Raw genomic sequence first — 15,348 nt, forward strand, 5'->3', positions numbered from 1 at the left:
ATGACAAGGAGAATCTCAGACAGGTTCAAAGATCTTCCTTTGCTATGTTGGGGGTTTTTGTAGCCATCTTACTCCAACTTTACCTCTTTATGCCACTCCCATAATGTCTTCAGGATCATCTTTGATCTTTGCCTAGAAGTTTCTGGGTAACAACCTGCCACATGGCTCCCTGGCTTCTCCTGAGCCCCAGCACTTCGTCTCAGCAAGCTCATCACAGTCATCGGCTGTCATCTGCAAAGGCTCAGCACCACCCGGTTTAAATTCAGGTTAATATTAAGGAGGTCAGAGTTTGTTTCCCCCGTCTTCATCATGATTAACACTCAGAAGTTACCTACACTCATGCCAGCTGCCAAAGTTCTGCTTTACTGCGGTTTTCATCTCTGCCCCAGAGATCAAATTTCAGACTGTGTTTTAAATATAGCATCCATATGCTTTTTAATAGGTAAAATTGCATGGTTTGGAAATTAATGAGGAGGAAGGCTACTCCCAAGCCAAACCCTGATAAAATGCCTTCTCTCTAACAAAGGCATTGTGTATATTTATTTCACTATTGCCTTTGCTATTTCTGCTGCTGCTGCTCTCACTGAGCTTCATTTTCCCTACTCCCCCACATAATGAAATAGATATTGTATTGTAAGTACAGTGAAAGAAACGTAGGAGAACCAATATTTCTTAGGTGTCCTCTTCCAGGTGGGTGTAGCCTGAAAGAGAGTTGTAAAACAGAATTACCATCCTCTGTTCAGGCAGGCATATTCCTGATGTTTCTGCTAGATGACTGAGTTTTCAGACTAATCAAAAAGTTAATTCCTGAGGCTAGTGTTCTTCCAGTAGGGACCAGAATAGACAAGCGCTCTAACACAGCAAACTGGAATTTCCACGGGGCTGGCAAGCCAGGAGCAGGTATCTGTTACGATTACATGAAGCCTTTGAGGCCTTTAGGCTGTTGTTGGGTGTGGGCTGAAGAACTCTGGCGTGCTCAAGTTAGTAATCTCATCTTTAAACAGAGCTTTGTCCTTGTATGGGAAGGATGGCTGAGTTTATTTTTGCAACAATGTTGGTATGTCTCTTCCAGACATACAAATTCTTGTCTTTGAAGAGTGCCATTTTTATGGTTAAATGAAAAATGTTGTTTTTATAAATATGCATTTGATTGATGAAGATATCTGCACTGATATGACTTTTCTTCCAAAAGCAAAGCCAAAGAGATTCTATTTCTTGAGGCCAGGTCTAATGGCAGGAGGATAAACTTCACGAATTTTAATATTTACCTCAAGTATTTTCTAATTCCCTGAGAAGCTGAGAGTTTCAGCTATCCTTGGAAAAATGTCCTGGTCTAAGATATACATAAAGACAAAGTGGGAACATGAAAAAGGTTTTTCAGACCCCTCAAATAGCTGAGAAATGAGTAGAGCCTCAAAATTTAATTTTAATACTTCACACTAATAAGTTCATTCAGGAGATAATGTTTACATGACTGTCATGTCACTTTTCTTCCATAAAGGTTGAGAAGAATCAGAAAAAAAATATTTATCAGTAAATAATCCAAACCGAATCACTGTCATCCAGTGAACTTATTCAAGGAATTTTAGCAATTCAAATTATCCCAGTTGAGTTTTAAATAGAAGCAAGTAATTTAAGGAATACCTTAAGACTTTCTTAAGAAAGAAGGAGGAAGCCTCTTTCCTCTAGTGTCTGTGTAAGCTGGCCATGGGCAGGAGCCAGCAACGAATAGGAGTTTCCAATATCAGCTATGCCTGCTTCACTTACGTCTCCCCTTTCCCCTTGTTTTAACTTGCTGTTGACTAAGATTTCTGAGGAAGGAAACACCTTCTTGTTTTAGGGACAGTTTGAAGGATTTCAGTATTTTTTAATAACTTAGCGTACAGGGAGAGATCGTTCAAAGATTAAAATAAAGTAAAAACTTGGACATTTCAGATCAATTTAGTAAAATCCTTTTGAATATTTTGAATAACGTTTGCTATGTATTTTGGTGGAAACCAAGGTCAAAATCCCGAGTTAGTGTGTAGCCTAGTATAGCCCATATAGAAAATGGCAGAGGAGGAAGAGGATGAATGCCTTGGTGCCCTCTAACTTACAAGTTAAAGCCAAACTTGCAACATTAATAGACATGAAGATGCTATGTCGAGTTGTCTTTCACTGGCATTAAGCAGTTCTTGTAAGAAGGTTGTTGATTTGGAGGAGATCACCTCTCAAAACAAAGTTGTTCTCAGTGGATAAGTAAGTCATAAGCAGTGTGTTTGTGTCCCCAACATCTTCTTAATAATACTGTTCTCCTTCTGTTACGTTACCTCTTGCAAAACTAATTTCTTATTTCTGCAGGGAATAAGCTGAATTCCTGATCCCTCCTGGGTTCTCAGGCATACTAGTTACTAAAACCATCCAAAAATTATAGTTCAACAGAACTAAGTAATACAAGCATGTATTTATGCTGTATGACACGGTCACACCTGTAGTAAATTGAAAACTGTAATATATATGCAGTGACAGATCACTGACAAAACCAGAGAGTTACGTTACTAGAGGTAGAGCTATTATTTTCCTATTTTCTCCGTACATATCTACAATTCTGCACCTCCAGAGTCTGTGATAAACTCAAAGGTAAAAACAGGAACTGAAATTAATGAAGTCATTACATACTACGTTGCATCTTTTACTTTTTGATGTTAATACTTAAGTATTGCACAGAAGAAAAAACAAAATAATATTCCAGCCTTATGACAGCTCCAGCAATTGCCACTCATCAGTGAAGGCGAGAACTAGTCATTTGCACCTTAAAGTCCCCAATGGAGACACACATAACCCCCTCTATTAAAAATAGGTTATACCTTTTAGGTCTTCATGAAAGCATCATAAGGTTATACATTAATTATATATATTTTGTACATATTTTCACAAGAAGGAATAAATTTGGACTGGCCTGATTCTTCATTAGCATGAATCTGCAACCCTCTGAGTAGCCAAGAGATGTGCTACTATCCTGATTTAGGAGCCCTCACCACCACAGTCCTACTTTGAAGGCTGAGTATGTTTCTGTCTTTTATTGTCCCACACTCTTAAGGTCTTGTATTGAATTGGAAAATGAAGCAGAGACAGCTAAAGTAGGACAATCAGGAGAGCAAGAGAAGTTTTTGCTAAGCAGGGAATGTCCTTTTGTTTGTACCATTCGCAAGATTATTGAGTTACAGAGGAGCAAATTAATCTCATCACACTGTTTTACATTCTTGTTAATACCTCCATTTTAAGGTCAAAAGGTCCCAGTTTCCACACTGAATTTATCAGGAGTGAGACCAAGCCCAGGACTGTAAGGACACATACCTTTGACAAGTAACAGAGTTGCTCTGGCTGAGCCTCCTACCTTCTGTTATACTCCTTGTGACTGGCAGTGGCCCTGATGAATAACTCCAGAGAAAGCCTCAGCGACAGCACTTGAAAGAAATACATCAGCAAACTTTACATGACACATAGGATAAAGTAAAGACCCCAAAAATGATGACACACAGCAAATGTCAGCCTAGTATGCTGGCATGCCTTTCTTTTAATAACACTGGGACAGAAGCGGGTGTTTTGGGTTGGGATTCACCTCATTTAAATTCAATAATCTACAAGCCAAACACCTAACTAGATCTCAGTTTTAGAGCACACAGCATATGCAAAAGGAGCAACCATCTTCTCCAGAGGGCAATTTGTCCTCTTCCAAGATGCCCGATCTCAGGATTAACCTCTGGAATAACACTTTCTGCATTAGATATAGGAGGAGGCAAAATGGGTGGTGGCTAAATTTCAGATCAATAAAGACCTCCTTTAGCAGTACCAGTGGAAATTTTTTCAGGCAAAAAAACATTAGGATTTTGTTCAACTGTTGTTATTACACACTTCTGTAATGCTGCGGGAGCATAATGCTCTTCGTACTTTATAGAACATTATTCTGCCCAATAAGGACTTGATATTTCATGGATGATACAGCTTTTACATTGATACTTTAAAATAAAGTATCAAAGTAAATTTCCATGCACTTTTGTTATTTGCTAGACAATAAAATTATTCTCCACAGAAATGGCTTTACTAAATTTTACTAAAAAGCCACTATGGCTTTTACTAAATTTTTAGTATGCTCTGGTTTATTAAGGCAGCTTGCACCATTCAAAGTAGTATTTCAGATAAACTGACCAGCCATTGTAAATGCTGTCCAAGGGAAAGAATTGAGAACAGAGGGGCCCCACAAATCAGAAAGTACCTCTGAATCCTCTGTATGAGAAGAATACTGAATCTGCATCACCATAGTCTGCAGTGCAATTGATGTTCCTGAATCAGGAGACATATGCAACTGAATATTTTTTTCCTGATACCCACCCTAGTACTGGAGTAGGCAATACAGTCTTCACTGGGTCAGAATAGACAGTTCTTCATTTATTGCCAAATTATGCTAATGCAAGAAACACATGGAGTGCATGTAGATTCTGCCTGAGCTAACAGGGGATCATATGTAGAACAAATCCTACGGTGATAAAGGAATCTGAAAAGATTAATTTATCAGACTTTTCTGGGCAGGGTCTCTTTTAGTCACTAATCCTTTTCTTTCTGGTTTCTCTATTTCCCCTTCCCCCAGTCCCTCCAAAGCTTCCAACCACTGTTATCACTTCCCATGTTTGCAAACGGATAAGCAAAGAGTCCTGCTTCTCAGAAATCCCCTGCAATCAGCTGGCTCTCTCCACCTCCCCGTGCCCGCCCCCCCCAGCCCACTCCTCTCCCCCTCCACTGTGCACAATGTCCTGGTGACAGGTGGTTGCTGGTTTCTGTAATTCTGGGTACAGCTCCAGTCAGACCCAGTGGCCTGTAAAAAAACCCTAGAGCTTATGAAGAGAAAAAGCTCTGGCTCTGAAAGTGCTGAGACAGGCTGGTACGGGGACTCAGTACAAAAAGAATTCAGCACAAAAAGCCAAACCCAAATGAAAAGAGCTGCTGCCAGGATCATCACGAGGTCCTCTGCTACACAGATGTCTACTGAACTAAGCTGAAACTGATGAGTCTTTTATCGGGGCCCCCCTCCCCTGTAGATACCCACAGCAAGACTCAGCTGCCTGGCTCAATTATTATTATTCCAAGGGACACAGTATATGTGATAGACATCTGACACTCAGAGAATAAAGCTCAGATGGGACTGACTGGCAGAAGTCCTCTTTTTTTTTTCTTTTTTTATTTTGCTTGTCACAGCAAAAAGCTGATTAGTAAGTTTACAGGAATGGAAAGGATTTGGGTGTGCTATGGTAGCAGTAGGAGCAGTGTTTTAACAAGCTAATTACTTTCAGTATACTCAAGCAGGAGTCAGCTAACAAAAGTGGCCCCTGCAACTTGGTACTTACATGGGTACTCCATGTTTTACTGCCTCACTTGCAGAATTTTGCCTTTCCAGTTAAATAGAAACAGGACTGTTAACTGTGTGTTAACATGATCAGTCTTTGATCTATGCACAACGTTTTACCCATTTACCTTGTCCTGTGCTTGTGAGTTTATGACACACTTTCTTCCCGTGTATTTTAAAATAGATTTATAAATTATAAACTAGTTGTGAGCTTGCAACGGGCTATATCTCAAAAAGAACTCAGCACCTAAAAGCCGTTTGCTTTCCAGGGCCTAGCTGATGTTTATTTTTCAGTAAGACTAAAGCACACGCTTATTTTCATTGTCTTGATATCAAACATAGTACATACATTTTGTTATGTCAGAGCGCCTGTCAAACACCTGTTAATTTCTCTGAAAGCAGCAAGCATACAAAGAAAGTGAGGTTGATGGAAACTAGGCACTCAGCACCTTATGAACCTTGGCTATAGACGAGAGAAGCGAGTGAAAGAGAGCTGCCTCTGGTTACTGCAGGTGCTGTACACTTTCAAGAAGAACAACTTTCAAGAAATGTTGAACGGGCAAAACATAAAGATGCCATTGTTTATATATTAGAATAGACAGCCTGCGAGGTTTTTACTTTGACCATCTGCCTTCCAACTTTGATGATATAAAAATTCTGCTCTCTAATAAATGTTTAGTGCATTAGGACACATACCTCACTGGAAAGAAATCAAACCAAACTCCTTACACTTCACAAGGATAAATTAGCAAGTGAAAAGCAAGCCTTTCCAAAACCCCTTTTGTATGACTACAATCATTTAACTTAGAACTTGGAAAGTTGAAGGTCTAGTCACTAATCTACTGACTCCATCACAGAAGAGTGAATTTAATTTAGGAACTGCCAGCTCCAGCACTGCATTCAGTTATACCAACTTGAAAAAATTTATGTGATAATCCTTTTTATCAGCATATTTATTCTCTTTTTTGAGCCAAACAGCACATCAACCAAACAAAAGATGTGCTTTACTAGCTAATAGGTTAGCTGGCTATCTTTTTTGGCTGGACTATTCCCTGCTTTATCTTCAGTGGATGATGAGACATATAAATCAATGTCTATATCTAGAGGTGGCATGCTGTTTACACAGCACGCTTATATTATCCTAGCAATCATATATGGGTAATAAATAAAACTGTAGCGAGGAACCAAAGATTTGCTCCATTCAAGGAAGCTCTTTTTTCTTGAAGTGTTACCAAGAGCCAGATAGATAGACTATACAGACCACTCCTGTAAACTGCATCAAAGCACTCAGGCTTGATAAAGTTAAACCTGCAAATGTAAAGCATCGCTCTGTTGTACTTGAACTGGCCAGGCTGGAAAGTTTAAAGCTTGCGTGTAGCCCTGAGCTGGCTACATCAATCTACATTGTCTCTAATAAAGCTGCATAAACTTGCAAACACCTGCTGCCTTTGCGGACAGGAACAAGGAAAGACTTCATGACACTTTGTCCACCCAACAAAGGCCACAGGACTTCACTGGAAAGACAGCAGGGAAACATGGAAGCAGCTGGACAGCAATACCAATGTACCTGGGCCTACTCTAAAGTGGAGGGTAAGGCCAGATTTTCACCACTGGCTTGCTCCAAAGGTTGCCTTTAAACCTGGGTGGTTGGTGACGTTGGTTTGGTGCGGCCTGAGCTCATGTATGAAGATACATGATGCAAGTGTAGCCACTATGTCCTGTATCAGCCACCTTTTGAAAATCCCTAGTTAGTCTTTTTTAGTCTGAAACTCCCTAGTTAGTCATCAAAGAGCTTAATGCAGACAGAAAACTGGGAGCCTAGTCTCAGGGATGGCTCCTTGTCTCTTGCTTCCAACTCTGTCACTGGTTTCGTTGAGCAAAACTTACAGGATCTCCCTCAAGAGAACAAAATTGTCCTTTTGCAGTGTATTTTAAGAGCTATGTATTAAAAAAAAAAAAAAAAGAAAAAAGAAAAATACAATGGAGTTTAACAGTTCAGCAAACAAAAGATTGTGTTAACTCCATGCTTTCACCCTCAAATACAAAACCCATGAGGTTTTGGCCCATATCCTTTTTTATTTTTGGCCATTACAACAGAAAGAGCTCCAACAAACATGGTGGCTTTCTGATTCAGTGCAGGGGTTTTGTTGTTGTTTAGATTTGTCCTGTGCAAACAATGCATGAAGACATCAGGCCAAATTTATCCCTGGATTAACTCCACTGACGTCAATGTAATTACACTGGGAATTAATTTGCCTCACTGATATCATTTGCTGGATCCTATATCTACTTCCAAAATGCAATTAGAATCCAATTTCCTCAATCTTTTATTTTGGAGATAGGCAGCTTGAGTTTCTTCACAAAGATACTGGGCTAACAAAAAAAGTAGCTATTTCCTGTCATTGGCATTTGCACCAGCAAAACGGAGAGCAGGCTCAGAGGTTTTGCACTGTTTAAATGGCAGCCACCTGCTTGTTAGCATTGCAGTGTAAATGCAGACTGGGAGACCTGCAATCTTAGTTTATCACCCTTTATCTTCTTTTTGTAGTTTTTGGTCATTCCACCAGACAAAATGCAACAAACCAATTGATTTTGCTGTGAATTTACTGTGTGGATCTCTACCCTATGAATCTGTTGTATAGTAATGCCATTACTCGGAGGATATTGACTTTCTGTATGCCATTACAAAGGATTACTGAATCAGACAATATTGAGCAAATGTTTATTATATTAGCTTTTAACAGTGACTCTATTAATCAATGAACCAGCTGTCTCATCATTTGCACCAGACCCAGGTACAGGGTAGCTATATATAATCTTTTTTTAAAAAGGTATCATGTTTCTATCTAAAAGCTTCTGTATCAAACTCAATAATTTGCTTGCATACAAAAAATGTACGGATCTCACTAAGAAAACTACAAAATAGTACAAAAAAGAGAATAAGAGTGTTTTAAAGTAATTATTGAGGAGGCCATAAAGGTGAGCAACAATTTTCCACCTATTACAGCAGTTGGCAGGTCTGAATGCACTTTCTTGGTGGAACCTATGCTGAACCACAGCAAAATACACACATCGTTAATGCTAGGAGAAGCTGGAACTGAGATTTTGCTCACCACTTCATGGCAGCATTTGTAATTTTTTGCAAGGAGTAGAAATATTAAACACAATAAAATCCCTCTTCCTCATAAAGGTGTTCTGTATCTCCTTGCCTCTGGGTCTCATGCATAAAAGTGTAGCAATCAATCAAAAGTGCAAATATTGCAAATAGTAGGAAAAAAAAAATATGACTCATAGAAAGAAAAGGCAGGAAAAGACAGCATAGAGCAGGGGCAAAAACTAGAAGAAAAGTGAAATATTAGCAATTATTCCAGAGTTAGAATAACCCATTAGACATGGCTCACACCAGAATTGTCAGTCTCTGGGAAAACACAGGGATAGATTACAGTCACTTCTCTTCTAAGAGATTGCATTTATTATGTCCAAGCCACTAACATGCTATCTATAGCAGCAAATTTCTCATGAGTAGAGGGCAGCCACAGGCAAGGCCACCCTGGTCCGTGGCGTCCCGGTTGTGCCAGCTGGAGAAGGCGTAGAGCCCCACGAAGAGAGGGGCTGCATCAGGCCAGCCATGCAGGCTCGAGCTGAGATTGCAGAAGCTCTGCAAGGCACAGCTGTGCTGTCTGATTGAAATTCCCTCATGGTATAGATTAAAGAAATGCTGATGTGTATGTTAAGGAGAAATGCCTACCCTTGCTCAAAAAGCCCTTGGCATTTCTAGGTTTTGTCAGTTTTAGCTGTCCTGTGGATTTGCCTTTCAGTTTTATTCTCAAGTCTTTTATACATGGGGCAAGGCTCCCTGCTGTAAGAAGCCAAAAAGAAGGCATATTCCCCAAATCTTTCTCAGATGTGTCTGTATCCTGGCTCAGTGTGTCCATAGATAAGGGGAAAAGAAAGGAAAGCACATTGGAGCAATCTAAGTGGATGTAATTTTCTTTATATATAATATGCCTATTTTCTGGGCATCAAACCAGATTTTAGATAAATCATCCTCCTTCCCTCCTCCTCCAGGTCTTACTCCAGCTATAAACATGCTTCACATGGGGAAGCATGGCTGGCACCAGGCCTAACCAGATCGCAAAACAATTTATATAAAAGTTTGGACCAGAGCAGACTCGTGGAGGGAACTCTATTTAATCATCACAGAGACCAGAACTGAAACAAAATTTCCTGGCCCATGGTTTTTGGAGGTTACTCTAGGCCTCTGGCTAAAAGTTAGTAATTAATTTGTTGAATGCATGGCCAGCATACCAGGGAGAGCTCTGTGGATAACAGTGAGTTTCAGCATGGAGATTTGTCAGTGCCTTCTCTTGTAGCAGAAGCTAAAATTGGCACTGGAAAAGTAATACAGGATCAGATCCTCTTTCTATGGCAAATATGCTCTTAACCCATGAACAGCTCTCTGGAAATCGAGACCTCCACCCCACTATGGTGAGAGAAAACAACCTCTATAAGCAGAAAGTTATGACCTTCTCCCTGTCTCCTCCTCCCCTCCCCGTTCTCTTTTTGAGCAGCTTATAAAACAAAGAGAGAGACTTCTGGAGTCGTCTCCAGCTCCTGCAGAGTTTCCATGGACACTGGCTGCCTAAATATCTTTTTGTGTCTTAAGGGAGAAAAAGTATCTCCTGGTCTAATTCAGGGGGTTCATTCCTTTGAATGAAAGCCCTGTAGAGCTTTGCAGAAAAGACTGCTGGAGCATACCAGGAACGTAATAAAATTGAGAACTTGTTTACTTGTCCCAAGTAGCAGAAGCAAACCTCTTGACTGGAAGACAGAAAGCTCCACGAAGTGACCAGGACAATCTCAAAAGCATTAATATATAAATTGATTATGGTTTTTGGTTTTTGTTATACACTGTAAATATGCTATACAAGACAGATACGTACTTTTTAACAGCGCCTCATCTTAGGGCAGATTTTGGACCATTTATTATACATTGCATGAACAGCAATAGGTTGTAGGTGTGGTAACCAAATTGAGAGCTGTATACACACAAAATCAACAGATTTCCTGGACTGAGATAGCTCATAGTCTATGCTTCTACACATTTTAGTACTAAATTTGGTCACTGATGTCTCATTGTTCAAAATTTATTGATTATTACTCAATACTAATAATTTGTAAAACTCTGTTGCTCAGAGGTGTGTAAATCGAGGTAGCTTTTGAACAAGCACATTAGAATTTGACAAATTTTGCCAGCAATTACTCTGCCTCCAAATTAGATGCATGGATATGTTCCACTTTAACTATATTTGACATCTGTTGAGTGCTTTGGGGATACTGGTAATGGGAAGTGAGGCATAAGGTTAGGGTCATTGCTTAAGGGCAGCTCTAGTGCATGTTATTTCTTTGATCACATATTTATGCTTTGAGAGAACATAAAGGAGTCTGTTCTCCACTTGATACACATATCTAAGTGTCATTGATGTTAGAGGACTCAGATTACTGGTTGCAGGTTTACACTACAGTCCTTTTTGTATATTAATTAGCTTGAGCATTGCATAAGGCTACTTTGATAGGGACACTTAAAAAGTACAGTCTATATTACAACCAAACTCCTGTCTTCTTCCATGAGAGTCCTGCCTTCTGTCAACATTTTGCCTGAGGATGGACTGAAGGACTTTCTCCCCCCACCCCCTACAGAGCATCAATCGCCTTCACTTCATGTTTAAAAATCAACCCAGACTCTTGGCAACATGAGATGAAAAGCCGGGCGAGGCAGACTAATACGGAGTTTGTATTAACATTTTGACTCAATCTAGGTTTTTACAATGATGAATGCTCCGCGACAGGTTCCTGAAGTGCTACACCAGGAGAAAACACCACTGGGTTGTACGCAGAAAAACTGCACACAAGTCTCAGAATTTGCTTTACAGACTTTATCTTATTTGTTAAGTAAGCAGGAAATTATGTTATTAATGCAAATAGAAAGGCAAGGTTTCTTCCCAGAACGATGGGCTGTGGAAGGCTATTCATACAGATTTGTTGCCTGTGGAACTCCCAGATCGCTGCATTTTCACCCTCCACCACACCTGGGCAGAAATTTTCCTGATGGCTTCTCTATTGCGTATATATTTTGGCAGAGAGCAGTTTACTCTTGAAGGCTTTTGAGATTGGTGATAAATGCACAAATGTCATACATTCAAATATAACATACACATCAAATATCATAAGAGCGTTAAATTTACCTATCTGGCCTCTGGGTTCATTTCAGCCCTTTTCACTCCCGTTTGCCCCCTCAGTGCTATTTCCTGGCCCAGCTCAATTAAAGGACAAATTCATCCCCGCGCGTATCCTAGGGGCCCTAATGAAGTCAGCTGTCAAACTCCCATCATGCAGCTGCCCGGCTGCAGTATCTGATGGCCACTTGTCAGCTGCTTCACCCAGTCAAACCCGGACAAAGGCCCCTTTGATGGGCTGCCTTTCTCCAATCAATCTACACCTTCTCCTCTTGGACTTCAACATCTGCTTCAGTGTAATTTGATTTTATATTCAGTGCAGCCTGACCCTATTGATAAATTAAATCTATCTGAACCTGATATCCTCATGCCACCACGGGGTAAAAGACTTGCTGTTTAATTTTGGATTTTGCCAGACGTGACATGGTATCAATACTGACTCTTTTTTTTGTGTTTGGGTCATTACTTGAATAATTTAGGCTCCAGATCACAATTAGGCTGGAGGGGAAGGAGGAGAGAGCCTTTTCAGAAATATGCACAAAAAAGTAAATCAGAACAATTACTTGTAGGATTTTAGCATTACTTTCCATAATCATTATTTTTCCTGATAATCAAGTTTTATTGCTCTGTCTTCCAGGTGTATTTGCCACATGCACAAAAAAATCAAGCCTTAAAAAAAGTAACATTAATTTATAAAATCTCTAATAACTAGAATAAGTACCCACTGAAGACTGTTCTCAGTGTAGACTGAAATGGAGGATCCTTCTCATACGCACCCAATTTCTTTTTGCAAACAAATAAAACACACACCCCCCCCCACAAATGAGAAAATTCCCAGAATTGTGTATACCTTATTTGATCAAATCTTTGCAATGCTTCAAAATTAAAATAAATACAACACTTTAGCCCCACAACATCCTACTTTATGGATGAAAAAACTTAGGAGTCTACTTTTCCAGGCACTCCAGCACTTTTCCTGCAAGCTATTGACATTTTGCAGACTTACTCACTTTTTTTTTTTTTCAAAGCAGCCTGAAAACACTGTGAGATCTCCTGCCTCCAGCCATACCTGCCTCCTTCACAAAAGACTTGTTGATCCCACCTTCTCCTCTTAATCTGCTTCCTCCTTTTCTTTTCCCAGGCCAGGAGGGCCACCTGAAATCATGACCCTGCTCAGGGCCAGGGGAAGCAGCTCCAGGCCAGTGGGAAACAGAGCTTGTAAATAAATGTATGCACAGAGACCGCCCTGAGGTTCTTTTGATGAAGAAAAAAAGTATGCTCTTCTCTTTTCACTGTTTTCAGGTGGACAGGTTTTCAGAAAAGGACCTTACTATTCAGGAGTCTTCCACTAGTTTTTAGGGTGCCCTGAGGAAGGTAGGAGTGGGCAGAGCAGAGGCCCTTGGAGGGTGCCTGGATGGCGATGCTGCTGAGAGGAAGGCATCCAGAGCTGCAAGTGCTGGATTTTACTGGTGTTGTGGGACTGGCTTGGGCCACAGCATGGCCATTTCTCAACACAGTGAGCAGTGTCCCCAGGGGCGGTAGGGCTGCAGACTGTCATTGCGTCTCTCAGCTGCCCCTTGCCAGCCCTGTGTTGCCCTCAGGCTGCTGTTTGAAGACACTGGGTGCGCACTCAGCTCTCCTGGGATGGGAGCTGTGGGAGGAATGAACTGAAATTCTCAGCAAGCTGTCTGGCAACAAAAAAAAAAAAAGGGGGGGGGGAAAGAAGTCTTCATGCTACATATAGACTGAGAACATCTGAGAGTAGGCACCAATTCATCACTACACAACGAAATGGGATCCCCAGTCATTAATAATACTGCTCAGCATCCCCTTTTATAAAACCCTTTTCCCCCACAACTAACAAATATTGTAAAACCTTCCTCAAGTGGGATAAATTTTTCCATGTGGTGTTACCTTGTCTGGCGTTTCTCTTCTTTTTAAAACTGTTTACGTTACAGGATGGAGTGTCCCCTGATACTCACCTCAACTTCCTCATCCAAGGTGGAAATAACTTCTCTGCTTAACTATCTTCTGCTTACACCCTGAGAAACCAGGACATCTTGGATCCACCATCACATGAGAACATCTTGCTGAGCCACTTGTCCATGTTCAATCTCCTAATTTTCTTGAAATCAGAGCATTTCTTTCTGAGGGTGCATTTTGCAAGGGTGGTTTACAAGAGGTTTCTCACTCCTCCTCTCTCTACATGTGCCTGCAGCGTGTTTGCAGACACAGTCTCTGGGGCAGGTCTAGCCACTGTCAACTTTCTGGTCTGCTGCCTGACAGCCACCAGAGCATCTGCAGAGTCCTTTCTGAAATGATGGCAGGGCTGTGGTTTTAAATGACAGACTAAACCTAACAGTTTAGTTTGGATTGATTTTTATTTTTCACTTGGATAGCTGAAAGGTAAACTTTTATCCACCTTAAATGAAGAGAAAATGTCAAAGTAATAGTATATCCATGAAAAAACACCCTTTATTTGTGTTTGAGATCTAATTACTCAAAGACTTTTCTCAGCTGTTGTGTGCTAGCTCTACAGTGCTTTGACAGTGGTTTGAAATTGTAGTTGCTTTTCAGGAAGGAAAGGACTCTAGATTACAATCTTTTCCAATCGCTAATGTTGCTAAAAGTTCTTTACAAAAACCAGAAAGCAATCAGTGACCACTATCAGGATTACCGTTTCAAAGAAATGCCAGTAGGCATACTTAAAACAGGGCACCAAAGTGCCAAAACATGCACTTATTATTATTTGAATTACATTTAGTCCTTCCTTACAGAGGTGTAAAGTGGAATGAAATGCACAGATGCACTAGTCTAGAAGAAAAATGCTGTGATCCATCTTCCACTGTGCTGAGTTTTGTCTACATTCCCCCCTCTCCAAGAAACCCTAAAAGTTTCTGGTAGAAAAGCGCAGAGGGCAAAACCAGGTCCCTATTTGCCAAGTAGAGTGGCCAAAGACTGCTACTCCTGTGGGGAATGAGCTATGTTAATTGAGAGGACATGGGTATATCCCCACCCATGAATGCATCTGCACACAATCTGTGAACTTTCTTAAACTGAATTAGCTACTCAGCTTTGACTGGATGCCAACAGAATGACCTTAGGAGCTGCTATTAAATGCTTGTGGTTTCACGTTGGTCTCAGTTGTGCCTGCTGACCAATATTTTGGAAACACAGTAGTTTTGGTCCAACATTCAAGTAATTTCCTAGGACTGCACCCATGGAAGGGCTGTCTGACAGTGACAGCCTCAATGCAGCCAGCCTGGGGGCTGGGTCCTTAGCCCAGTGGAAGACATTTCCTCTGTCACTGTAAGAGCTGTTTTCAGAAGAGGTTATAATCACTATGCTTTGGTTTGTGTGGTTTGTTTTGTTTCAGAATGGGAAGAAAACTCAGCAGTTTTGGGGATGATTAGCTGTGTCTTTCCATTCAAACCCCACCTTTGCTGCAACCCAGTGCAACATCTTAGCAGGTCTGGAGAGTAACGAGCTGCTCCCCAGAAACTCTGCACCTCCCAGTCTTGTCCAGAATGAGGACTAAAATAATCAGCTAGCAGCTATCTGCCACTCGGAGTGGTGCAAAGGTGTAATGCAGGTTGAAAGGGCAATGCAGCGGTGCCACTTCCAGCTGCAGCTGCAGTTACAGAGAAACTGTTAGAAACACCATGAAACTAGCTCATCCTTCCTAAACATCTCTGATGCTCCCTAATTGGTTTGAGCTTTTGGGAGGGACAG

This window comes from Platalea leucorodia (genome assembly GCF_965183815.1).
Source record: "Platalea leucorodia genome assembly, chromosome: 1".
Classification (NCBI taxonomy): Eukaryota; Metazoa; Chordata; class Aves; order Pelecaniformes; family Threskiornithidae; genus Platalea; species Platalea leucorodia.